The sequence below is a fragment of the Etheostoma spectabile genome, chromosome 4 (genome assembly GCF_008692095.1).
Source record: "Etheostoma spectabile isolate EspeVRDwgs_2016 chromosome 4, UIUC_Espe_1.0, whole genome shotgun sequence".
NCBI classification, from domain to species: Eukaryota; Metazoa; Chordata; class Actinopteri; order Perciformes; family Percidae; genus Etheostoma; species Etheostoma spectabile.
The window spans coordinates 10,178,183-10,191,761 of record NC_045736.1 but is presented as its reverse complement, the minus strand read 5'-3'; the positions used below and the strand labels follow the sequence as shown (position 1 = coordinate 10,191,761).

The window sequence follows — 13,579 nt, the reverse complement described above, 5'->3', positions numbered from 1 at the left end:
CAGGGGTCTGTGTTTCACCAACACTTCCAGGGTCAATCCATCTAAATAAAAAACACAATCAATATGGTGTCACAAATTTATATTTAGTAAAGGTACAACATTTTCATTGTTAGCAATTTGACGCACTGAAGTTAACATGTAGCTCAAAACACCACCGTGTCTCAGTAGCTTCACAGAGCTGCGAGTATTAGACTCTCAGTCGTACTTGATGATTCATTGTGAATGGACATTTTATATCCCTATCAAAAAAAGTGTAGTCAAGTCTGCACACAAGCACACACCCATTACATATGGGTTATGATTCCCCCAAAAATATAAATGTCCATTCACATGAATCATCAGTTCACTGAGGATCTAATACTCGCAGCTCTGTGAAGCTACTGAGACACGGTGTGTTTTGAGCTACATGTTACTTCAGTGCGTCAAATTGCTAACAATGAAAATGTTTGTCCTTTACTAAATATAAATTTGTGACACCAATTGATTGTGTTTTTTTATTTAGATGGATTGACCCTGGAAGTGTTGGTGAAACACAGACCCCTGGCCCCTTTTCTCCAGTTTGGCAACTGCAGTTTTTGCATAGGTCTTTGTGTTTGTTTGATAAGTAAACATTGCGCTTACTGGAAATGGTAACATTCGGGGTTATTTGGTGTTGTACAAACTCAGGCCGGGGTGGGTTGATTTGGAACAAAAACATTTGGACATTGACACCGCTATAAGACCGACCTGAGAGAGACAGCGAGGCATCACAGCCGTGATGAAGACGTTGTGTGTTGCTGTTGTTGTGCTGAGTCTCACCTCGGTGGGCCAGCCTGCGCCGCTGGTCTGTGAGAAGCTGCTGAAGCCAGCGGACAAAGCTCCAGACGTAAGTCGCATTCCATATTTATAACTAACTTCAATTTTTCAAACTGCATTACAAGACAAAATTGAACTGAACCTACTAAATCCATTTGTGCATATGTTTCCTTTTTTCTGCAATGTTTTGTGAAAACAATTCACGTAAAAGTTTTCAGATTTGCCAAGCTTCTTCCTAAATATAGTTAATAACCAAACAATATTCCCTTTTTGTTTTTCAGTTTCCTGGGTTGGTATTCATTGCCTTGACCGGATACCTGTGTGGTTACCACATTACTGAATTATGTGTGTGGCCAAGTTATTCAATGAATATTACCCTCCATGAACACACCCAACGTCTATATGCCAACTATAGGATTAAACGTAAGCAATGTTTTATTTTTAAAATTGTGTGGCAAGAATCTACTGCATCACACCGTCAGAGTGTTTGTGCATACTACAACACTCTGTTCTGCACAGTTTGTTCTGTTAGATGTTAATCTTTATAAACCTTTGCAGATATGGATATTGTGAACTGAATCCGAAGATTTTTTGTTTGGACAACACGGTCTTTGATGACGACGTCAACAGTAAGAGTTTTCTTTCTTTTTCTGTGCGCACTGGTGTTTAATTATCTCTTTTTGCTTTTTTTAATCACTATTTTAAACTTTTACACTAGAGCTACCATAGACTGAAAAAAAAAGCATTACTATTCTTACAGTGTATGCTACTCTCTGTGTGATCTTGCGATTTAAAAATAATAATAGAGAATAAAAAAAGATATTAAAGAAAAATGTAAGCCCTATGGCAGGATTTGAAATCCTGAAACAGTTTATTTTGTTTTTATGTGGTTTTTATACAGATGCAGTGTTGATGTGATTATGATATTGTAGTTATAATGTTACCGTTTAATGTATATTACCATTCACATTCTTCTTCAACAGATTTCCCAGTTATCAACCAAGATGCTGCGCAGAGTGGCTGCTCTGACTGCTTCATTGTAAAGAGGAAGGACAAGAACATTGATATGCTCATGCTCTTCAGTAAGGACACACAGGGATACAATAAGAACTATGGAATGATATTTGCCATAATGGGGGATAAACAGTAACATTTCTTAACATGAGACTAATACGTCAGGAAGACATTTGTAACGGTAACTACGTGGTGAAGTGAAACAAAAGTAAAGAAACACAGCTTTGAGGTTTTAGGAACTGCGATGCTTTTAGCTAAATGCTAACATTTGCTAACAAGCTGTCATGTCATCTCAGGTTAGCGTGCTATCACACTAACACTCACTAAGTAGCACACACACAATGTACAGCTGAGGCTGATGGGAAGGTCATTAGTTTGCAGGTAAACCACAAAATAAAGGACGAGTTGAAATTTTGACCCAATGATGGGCTCAGGAAGCGTAAAGAGATCATCAAGTTCTTACAATTCTTGATGAATGTTTGCACAAACTGCATGCCAATCCGTCTTATAGCCATTCTAGTGGCACGGCTAAAATATCACTAACTATCATTATATTTCTGTTTTGTTTTGAACTACCTATCTCTAACAGGCTTTAATAGTATGCACTGTAGTGTGTGAGAATGCAGTGTGTGGGTTAACTGGTGTACACTAGTATATCTAAGACAGAATATCATCACAGGCTTTCATCTTAAATGTGTCATCTCCTCAACGGTAGGAGGCGAACTTCTCCGCTGCTGAGCGAATGAGTTTGAGAAACAGGCAGAGTGCCTCGGCTGGGCCAAACCAGAGGTCCTAAACCTAATCATGGTGAGACTTAAAAAAAGGATAAATGTCTTTACATCAATATATGCAACACAGGGGGACTGGTTAAACAGGAAATAGCAGCTGGCAGGAAGTTTCTCTCACTAGTTTCACATGCCAACATATTTCCACAGAGCTGCAGAGGAGAGTCTGGCTAGTACGCACAACCTTCTGGGATAGTAGAAAACGTGCTCTGATTATTGGCATTCTTTAAACCAATCCAGTTGTTCTGGGCGGTGCTAAGCGACGGTACCTCTGCAAAATAGTCTTGGGAAGGAACTTTAGGTTGAACATGCACTTAGGGAGGTGAGCTCTGGAATTAAAATAGATATAATTAGATTGTTGTTTCTAGCTCGGAGATTTCCCAAATCACCAGAGTTTAGAATGCTAACACAAAAAAAGGCGAGGGACATCCAACGGATGGGTGGCACCGGAATATCCTGTATACAATGTTATCTCTTTCACTTCACCTTAATTCATCCCATACAATCACGCAATACAATACACATATTTCCATTTTTGTTTTGCTCCCTTTACAGATTTGAAACTGTCTGGACGATGTCGACATTGATAATCCGGAATTATACCCTTGATTTTTCAAAGACTGCGCAACATATGAAGTCCCCTTCAAGTGTATGTCAAGAGTGCTCAAACATTCCACAAGGCTGTCTATGAGTGGGCTCAGCAAGTGGGCCACTCTCTGGTGAATGTGCTAGTGATCTTCAGAGATCTTCTCAGAGTCCTCCATCAACAGGGGTCCTCCAAATTCTGTGATTTTGAACTTAATTTTACATAACATATATAGTAAGGGGTCCCTGCCCAGTTCCTTTTTCAGTATAGGGGTCCTTGCCTTCAAAAACTTGAAGATCCCTGAGCTAGGGCGCTATAGCCTAATAAATATTCACTCAATAATTATATTTTTTGTAAAGGGTGCTACCTACTCAAGGTGTATAAATTGTTTAAAGGGAATCGGCTACTGTTAACGGTAAAACTCTCAAATGCCACAAAACAACCTTTTTGTAATTCAGTTTTTTTGTGGTAATCTGCAGCGCTTTTACTGCAAAGACAATATATTCTCTCTTTAGACAATTCAACATCATCACACTAATAATATGACTAACAAGGTTACTAATAATAAATAGATTTTCCTTGTTCTTTTATTTTCATTCTTTTTCTTTTTAATAAAGAAATGACAACAAACCACTGAAGTCTAAAAGTTTTTTGCAATGCAGACAGAATCACACATCTCACTGCACACTCCTGATCAGGATTTAAGCGAGATTATGGTTGTGTGGAGCAAAGTGTCCTGAAGTTATACTTGGGCATTGATTGTGGCGTTGATCCCTTAGGAAAAACCAGTACTGGCATGTGTGTGCGTGGGGGTTTTGTTAGAGCTTTGGAGCGAGTACCGATTCTAGAGGAATTCTAGAGGACAATTGTGTTTATGGAGAAGAGAACCAGGAAATGAGTAGGGATAATGCAAGGCAGCGTCGTGCACAGTATTATTGCAAGTCTGCACTCTGTGGTGTGTGGTGTGTGTGTGTGTGTGTGTGTGTGTGTGTGTGTGTGTGTGTGTGGTGTGTGTGTGTGTGTGTTGTTACAAGGCATAACATTGGGTTCAACAGGGGATAGGGTTAGGTCTCCACTTTTGAGCAAAATTGAATGTGTTCCTTTTCTGCATCAAGTTTGGGTGCAGTTGTCTTAATTTCGTAGGAAGATACAAGATGTTTTGGGTGGGTTACACTGGCTGGTTTTTTATGTGGGGGGGGGTGTTAACCCACCATCCCCCTTTTATTTACTGCCTATGTGGTGGTCAAAAACTGTCTGTGTTTCCAGGTAGCTAGCATGCTGAACAAAGATTGTTTCTATTAATGCCCTGAACGCTAATTGGCTCTTAAAGTAAATATTCAATCAAAAGCTGAACCCCTCCACTTTAGAGGTTTTTTTTTTTTTTTGATTTTCCTCTTTTTTTTTATATATAACTTAACCTGAAAATCCAGCCCTACAGCAACCACTTAAAAAAAAAAAAAATTTTGTATACTTTTCTTTCAGCTAGCCTACTTTAACTGTCCAGTAGAGATCACGGCTGCTAGTGACTGACAGTTGATCTTACCGTGGTTGCCTAGCAACGCAACTCAACTCGAATACAGGGGCGGCATTGCTGTGCTATGATTAAAATATCTAAAAATAACACTAAATACAAATACTTGACACAAGGCATTTTTCAAGTTAAGTGGGCTGTGAGAAAAGCTGATTTGAAACAAATGGTGTTAACCATTTTACTTTAAACGCCGCTACAAACGAAGACTATCCGGCTCTAGGACCCAGGTGCAGCAAGAACCAACAGCAACGGTTGATGAGAGTCCAGTCGCATGAAACCACACTCTAATTACACGACAAAGAGCGAATGTCCTCTCCGGTCAGTAGCTAGTAGTAGTCGGAGGTAAACTTGCTAGACGGTGAAGGTGGACTACAATAACGGTTAAAGCGAAATCATTTCCCGCGCCTTTGTCCGTTAACCCGCACCGTGGCAAGAAGACCCGTCGCTTGTCTCATTGGCGACACCATAGCCAGGTTCATCGTCTCCAAAGCGACGGCGACCGGCGCCCTCAGACATCCAGGGGAGGTGAACCAACTGTTTGAGGGAGACGACCCCCCGACCAGCAAGTGATGCGGAGGTGAAGGATGCTGCCGGTACCGAGGTGGTGGTAGTGCTGAAAGGTAGGAGACACTTAAACCAGGGTTCAGTCACCCTGTGTACTTGCTGTAACGTCAGGCTATATATGCTAGCGGTCCTGATGCTTGACTCCTGGTCGGTTACACGTTGGCTAGGATCGATGCGTGTGTGACTTGAATTGTAAGGCAACATAAGGCACGGTCTGGCCAATATAACAAGGCTCTGCAAAGGACACAGAGCCCCCCCCAATAAAATATATGCAATGCTACAGTTGCATTGCACAAATTATTGAAAGTTGCATTTATGTTCATGTCTATGTTGTCAAAAAATGGGGCTATTTTTGCTTCCAATGGTCTGTTTTTTTATATGTTTGCTCCCACTGTTGCTGCTTTTAAATGTGTTCATTTTCAATCACTGTCATCAGTGGTCACTCTGAAGGGCATCAGTTAATTTCCTAGTAAACCCCTCTGTTGTCAGACACTAGCCAGAGGCTCTTCATCTCTCCATCTGACAACCTAACTTATGTGCCTGATTTAAAGGGTTTTACGATCTTAAGTTCACGTTCAATACTTCCCCCTCCAGCCTACATATGCATTGACATGCCACCTGAAACTCAGCTTAAAAAACAACTGCTTCCCTGGGGATGAAAAAAAAAAAGATGTCAATGTCAAGTACGTTTCAACCTTGTAGCTTGGTTTGGTTTTATTGTACTGGCAAATATTTATTAGGTGATAGCTTGCAGAGTGTGTTATCTGGCTGTTTTTTGATAATTGATTTTGTATCCCAGTTAGTCATACAGCCAATTCTGTGCTCACCATAAATAGGAATTTGATCCATGGTGAATAAAAACATCGTGGTCAAACCTTAATCTCGTACAGTTAGTTTATGGTAATTTCCCCATGTACCCCTTTGAGGACCTAACCCTGAGAACCGGAGCCTTGTTGTGCAACACTGTGTTACCAACTAACCTGAGTGAATAGTCAACGCCTTCAGTCATTGTCTGAATTGAATGCAGCAGTGCAGAAATGGCGCAAAAATTACCATCGGGCCAGGAATCAAAGCTGTTACGATGCCAATGATTTTAGAAAACATGCATATTCAGGGACGGTCATGTGCAAGTAAAGATTTATCTGCAAATTAATCAATACATTTCACACTGCATTGACATATGAAGGCTGCCACATTTATGACATTTCAGAATAATTGGCCAGGCTCCCTAGGTTCCCATAAAGGCCTTTATTTCAGCTCTAGAGTTGCTCTCCTTGGTTTCTGTGCTATGGTCTGATGTCTCCTACCTACCTACGAGAGGTAGACATCAGTCGAATCCTTTATTCACTTGACCAACATTGTATAACAACAATAATAACATTATAAATGCAACATTACATGTATTCACAATATGTCTTTTCTCAGTTATTGACTACTTCAGTTCTACAACACGAGGTGGAACTTGACCTTCTCATTGGATATTTTAGATGTATCCCCTTGACTTACATCTTTGCTGCGTGCGCCAAGGTTCAGCAGTGTTACAGATGTCCACTATTAATCAGCCTGTGAGATGGAAGTAAGGGCTTTTAATTACCAGTCCAGCGCTTTACTTCATGCTACAGAAACCTTGGAGGTTCAAAACATGCCACCATCTCCTCCAGTGCAGGTGAATTGACATAGAAAGTGTCCTTCAGCATTTCTCCACTTGAATACCCCGGCATATATAATCATTCCCCTGGACGTAAAAGATGGCTGTGTGGGAGAGTAGGAACACACCTCACCATCTCCTTTGTTCCCTTAAGCGATGGGGGAAAGCTTTATTGGGACTTCTCTCACATACAGTAGGCTATGCTCTTGCTGAGCTGCAGACTTGTGGAGACTGCATCCATCCACTTTGCTCGTTGCCATAGTAACATAGTACATTTTCACCAGAGTGTTTCACAATTGGTCTTGCACTGAGGTGCAAACCCTTCAGTCTCAGCAATATGAATTGATTATTCTTGCAGGGATGTGTGCTATTTTTCCTGCTCCTGTTCTTTGTGTCTTGAGATCATTGTATAAACATAAGACAAACCATGGCTGAACATCAGATTTGTACATCATGGGTGTGAGGCTTTTATAGTTAGCTTGACTATAAGACATTCTGATTACTGTTTTTGCTGCAACTAACAACAATTAGTTTCACTATCAATATTTTATTACTGCTTGCTAATTGTTTTTTTTAAAAGCTAAAGGCAATTATGAAATCACAACTTCCCAAACTGGAAGGTGTCATATTTTGTGTGATTAACAATTTCTTTTTAAACAACATCCAAAATACCAACATCCCAACATGAACATATCCTAGCTCCTCCTTTTTTCTAGCTACTACTATGGGATAACAGTTAACCAGGAACAATCAACATACATATAAATGCCTTCTGTAAATAGAAGGTATTACATGCTGCCGTTGGGTGGCAGTAAATTACAACTTAACCTACTTTCACTTAACTACGGTGTCCGTAAGTCTAGACTCAATCAAGATCTCCGTTATCTGCGCAACGACAGTACAGTGGAACGAGAGCAGCAGCAATACCTAATATACCATCATTACTAAGATTAAACTACATTCTCGGTTATATTGCATTGAATACGCATTCAATAAACAGAAACAAACTCTTGCAGCGCACATGACAGAGTGAAAACACTTACGCGTACATTGATGTTAAAATGTATACAGTTGGCAGTGCGGTCTGAAATGTTTGCAACGTCTTTCGCTTAACTTGTTCTAAAATGTGAGATATTCGAGTCAAAATACTCCCAGAGTACAGATACAGCCTTTCAGTAGTTCTACTTCATTACTATACATCTCTGACCACGTGACACTCCCTGAAGGTCTTGTGTTCATGTCATTTAGCTGACGCTTTTTATCCAAAGCGACTATAATTGCTCTAAATACAGAGGTCGCACACCTCTGGATCAACTAGGGTAAGTGTCTTGCTCGGGACACATTGGTTATAGTTGCAGTGGGAATCGAACCTGGCTCTCCCCCCAAAGGCATGTGTCAAAACCATGCGCCCAAACCTTGACATTGATGCACTAACCACATATTTGGCATTTTATCTTAAAAACTATTAGCGACCGGACGATTTTAATATTGTATTGACTAATCTTCGCAGTTCTAGTGCATAAATGAAAGCAGTATCCTTTGGTGCCTCGTTTGATATATGGAGGTGTTTAGAATAAGACTGTGAAGTGTCAATGACAATTGTGCCATTGTTGGCATTTTCCTGCCATCTAATAACTGCAGTGTCTACAATGCCCATTGAGTCTTGTGCTATTCTCAGCTGGCGTAGCAGAGCAAATCTAAATTCTCCCCTTGGCTTAGACCCGTGTATCCTGTTTCCATCGATCCGGAGGGAGGTGTGAGCTCTTTCGGCTCAGCCAGCCAATGTGGTTGATGATGAGTGGGTTGGGTTGCAGTAGGAAGGAAGATTCTTGTCTGGCTGTGAAGTGCACTCTCTGCCCTTGACCTTGCAGTGGTGTAAAGAGATATATCTCCATCATATCAGTCGGCTCAGTGGGATGGGCTGCAGATGGATCACATTTCTCATGTGTGCACTTGGCAAGGAAGGTTTTAAAACTACCAATCATTCAAAAAACCCCATATTTCAAACATTCTTATTATTTTTTGGCAACTTGGATGCAGCACAGCAAGCTGTAAACACCACCTTGTCATTTTTTTTTTGACAGGGACAATGTGCATTTGGATGTTATAAATTAATAACTTCTAAACTGTAGTGTGTGTGTGTGTTGAGTCTAAGCAAACAGTTTCTTAGAGCACATTAACATCATTTTAAGTGGGTCCACCTGATGGAGTGTGAGTTCATTATTCACTTTCCCTTATGCTCTGTTTGGTTCCTCTTACTTCGCGGGAAATAGCTAGCTCTTTGCTGCTAAATGCCTACAAACTTTTTGTTGAGTGACGTTTGGTTTGTGGGAAGTGGCATGCAGGCAGTGGTTTATCAGAGTGATGGGAGTCAACAAAACAGTAAAGTTGGGCGCTGTAAACTCAAAACAACCTGCTGAAGATGCAAAAAGGTTATGTTGCCTTGACAAATACTATGTAGGTTTCACATTGGATGATTTGATCCATTTTAATTCAAATTGGTTGAGCACTTTAAGATAAGATTGTAAGCTGCTGCAATCCTTGCTTGCTCTCTATAGCAGCCCAAAAATAAATGCAGGTTTGTCATGAGTGAGCAGACCTCCATATGTCTGAACTAGTTTGGTGTGATTTGGCTGGTCACTTATTAGAACTCCTGTGGTTTCCAGCCAAGCTTGATCGCCGAACAGGTTCTACGTTGTGTGTAAGAATGTGTGTGTGTATGTACAGTACTGTGTGGTTTAGTTTTATGAATGTGTCAACAGTAATATTGTAGCAGATGGGCTTGGATCTAATACCCACAGACATTGATGTTATAACTGCAAACCAATTTGTCCCCAATGTTTCGGTACATAAGCAGAGAGGCCGATGTGGCTGAGGTATAATCCGTGTCCTGTTCAAGGATGTTGCTGTTCTTGTAAGCAAATCAATCAGAAGAACAAGACACAGCATGGGGAGCGCAGCGACAACAACACCATAATCCACACAACAGCCACAACTAAATAACTCAGACAGTCAGCAAACTGATTTTGATCTCAATTAATCTTTGTTGTTTGGTCTTTGCCGTACATAGTGTAGGTGAATTCTATTTGAAATCATACAGAACTATCTAGGAATCTATCTAGTTTCAAGAATAAATGATAGCATAGTAGGAGTGTGCAAGTTCCGTGCACTCCTTTCACTCTAATTAAACAGTGTAGTAATGGTGTTTGTTGTTTGGGCTTTGCTATATTGCTATTATTTTTTTAGTCTCCACCAGAGCTGAGCAGACAGGTTGCAGATATTAAGGATGAATGCTGGCAATATACCAGTGTGTATATATATACTGTATATATAGTATTATATTGCCAGCTGAAAATAAAAATATATATTTTTTTTCTATTTCAACAAAAGTCCATACCGTATTTTCTGCCTTTCACAACCTGTAGCTCTCAGCACCCAACGCCAGTGGTTTCCCAAAAAAACGGGCCATATAATATATTATATATTATACTATAGACTTTTTTTTTTTTTTATATAATTGCCTAAAACACCACGGACCTACTGCAGTTTTTAGCAAAGGCTACTCATTAGGAGTAAAAAAGATTTGTGGGACTATTTTAAGCACATTATATTATTATTCACTCAAATTCGACTGAAGTCTAATCCAGTGGTTGCCAGTGATTGTGCTCCCATGATATATGGGCTGTTGGCTGACCAGATGGAGATTGTTTGTGTTTATTCAGGCATTTCTGCCCATCATGTGCTATAATGAATGCCATGCAAATAATAGCGGACCTCTTGATATAGAGGTGCCTCCGATGGTGAACACGATGATGAGTCATAAAGGCTATTGTGGCTGACTCCTATTACTTTAGTGGGGGTGTGCTGTTATTCTGGAGAGCTGGCTACATCTAGGATTTTATGGATATTATCAACCCCCGGACACAGTTGTGTAATCACAGCTTTTTGTCATGAATGAGAAATGTGATACTAAACATGCATTTGTGTCTGTTGGCCGTTTGTTCACACAAAAAAAGATTAGGTTTGAGATGTGAGGTTTTGTTTGAGATAAAGCTAAATTCATCTGTATCTTTTGATATTAGGGGTGCAAAAAAACGTTAACTTTGAATGAAAAGGGAAATGCAACTCTGTTACAAGATCCTTGTTTTTTGGTGTTAAGTTCTAGACTAGGGCTGGGCGATATGGAGAAAGATCATATCACAAAAACTATATATATTATATTATATATAGATTATATCACTATACTCGGTACTAACGATACCGCAACTCTATTGTAGTGTAGAATAACGGTGCTTTCACAAAATATTACACAATGAGATTTTTGATAAATAATGTTGATATAGTAATTGGACATAATGACTAAGTGGGTCAAAGGCAAATATACACAGTCTGGCAAGTTCAGAAAATTACTCACTTTACTGTAAATTATGCCATATTATGATATTACGTATATCCAAATCTAAGTTGAAATCTATTCTCATATCACGGTATCGATATAATGCTCGAAATATTGCCCAGCTCTATTCCAGCCAGTTTAACGGTTTTCAGTGCAGTGGTGGAGTATAGGTATAAAGTAGGGGAAGATGAAATACTTTATTATTTGTGTCTCAAGTTACTTTCCACCGCTGATAAAATAATGATGTCACGTGTAGCAAGCCTGAACATTAATTTCCCGACATATCTGCCAGTTGCTTGGCGATGCTGTTCGTACCGTCTCTGGTTCTGGCTCTGACAGGAAGAGTGACAGGACAGCACCTCGCTTCAATGCAGCGTTAAAAAACTTCTGAAAATAATGGGTAGTTGTCCATCCCGTAAATGTATCTGTCTCTGCCATCATCTCAACCATCGAATTCCAGCAACAGGAAATGACGTCGGTGTCCCTGGGTGCTGCGGCTGGCGGAATCCAGAGACACAGAACAACGGAAAGAATGGAGGCCTTTGCACACTATCTCCAAACCCAATTGGATAAAGGATAAGGTGGAATATTGCTTAATTGTCCCTTAACACCTGTTAGCTGAACACTATCAGTTTCCAGCCGAGTACCGTGGGTTTATTATTATATAAACTGCCAGAAAAATACACTGTGAAGATAAGAACATTTTTTACAACTTTCACATACTATACTTTCTGTGGACCGCAGACAAACTCGTTAACCTCTCCCTTACCTTTCTTTGTCTTCTTGGCCATCTTCTCCCCCTCTGGTAATGCCACTCTTAAATGGTGCGGCATTTTTCTCCTAGGTCAAGAGCCATTGGATTTGTAATCTAGCGAGTGTAAATGCCAGGCCTCTTGCCATCATCACCCCGTTGTTCCTTTTTCTTGTCAAAGGTGCCATCAATACAGTGAGATCATAACAACTCATACACCATTACCTAGTATGCCCAGTCCTATCTAATTTTCTTTTTAAGTGGAATGAAATGATTAGATGGCTTCGCAGGAAGGGGGGGGGACACTGTAAAGAGAAGTGTGGTTACATTGACCAGACAGCAGGGCAGCCAATTTAAAGGTTTTATGGTGGAGACATACACACTGACTGCGTGTGTGTGTGTTTGTGTGTGGTTGTGTGGTGGTGTTGTGGTGGTGCCTAAGTTATCCTTCTCATTTTTGTTCGTCAAAGGCTTTGACAAGTAAAATAGTTACATACAAACATAGAAAGGTGAATATAACAGCGCTTTCTTGCACAAAACCTGTTACAGCAAATGGGAAATGGAAGTTGGAGGTGATGAGAAATTAATTGCTCTGCAGTGCCCAGACAAGTTTTCTCTGCTAAGACAACAGGGGGCAGTCGTGCCTAATAAGACCTACCACTCTAACGCTAGTCCCTTCAGTCAGAATCATGTGGCAAAAAAAACTAATATATGAGAGGGATCAGGATCCCAGCAAATTACACGCTCTATGTGTTATGTGTGTGTGTGTGTGTGTGTGTGTGGTGTGTGTGTGTGAAAGACACCGAAGGTGCGTGTTAAGCAAATGGCTAGTCAAGAAAGGATGTGTGTGTGTGAGTGTGCGGATATGGAATAAGTAAGAGGACGAGAAAAGGTAAGACTAGCACACGCAGGGGATAAACTCTCTTACCCCAGTAAATCCTGCGTGCCGTTATGTACTGTGTCTGCAAATGGGGGAGGTGTGTAATACATGTGTGTGTATTGTGGTGTGTGTGTGGGTGGGGGGTGTGTGGAAACCAATTGATAGAAAGTGACAAAATCCTCCTCACATGCAGGCAGGCTGCAGGGCAGACCTCAGTGATCTAACATCTGGGACGAAGGGGGGGTGGGGTGGGTGGGGGGGGGGGAGACAGGGGGAAAGCCCAGCGGGAAGAGGTAGAGCATTTCTCCTACCACGCAACTCAGATGACAACAATCACAGGTCCCAGCTCCAGTGACTTGGACAACCACAAGCTCGTCTGTGACCGCCGCCTGACTTGCAGCTTTACACTTAAGATTTTTTATGGTGCCTGCGTTCCAACCGAAGAGAGCACAATTTGTTTTAGCAACAAAGTGGCAGAAAATGTACTGGCTCCAGACACCAAAATGTACAATAATGCCCGTGTTTTATAGTCCTCTGTGATGGTAAACTGATACGTTTGGTTAAGCCATGATTGTCGACAACAAACATTTAAGATCCCGTACACATGCTTCTGGGAAATAACGATGGCA

The 13,579-nt window shown here is 40.7% G+C and overlaps 1 long non-coding RNA gene across 1 annotated transcript in view; it reads left to right on the top strand.

The window, feature by feature from the left end:
- LOC116688084 (uncharacterized) overlaps positions 1-13,579 on the top strand; it is a 45,320-nt gene that overhangs the window by 16,288 nt on the left and 15,453 nt on the right. The window lies entirely within an intron of this gene.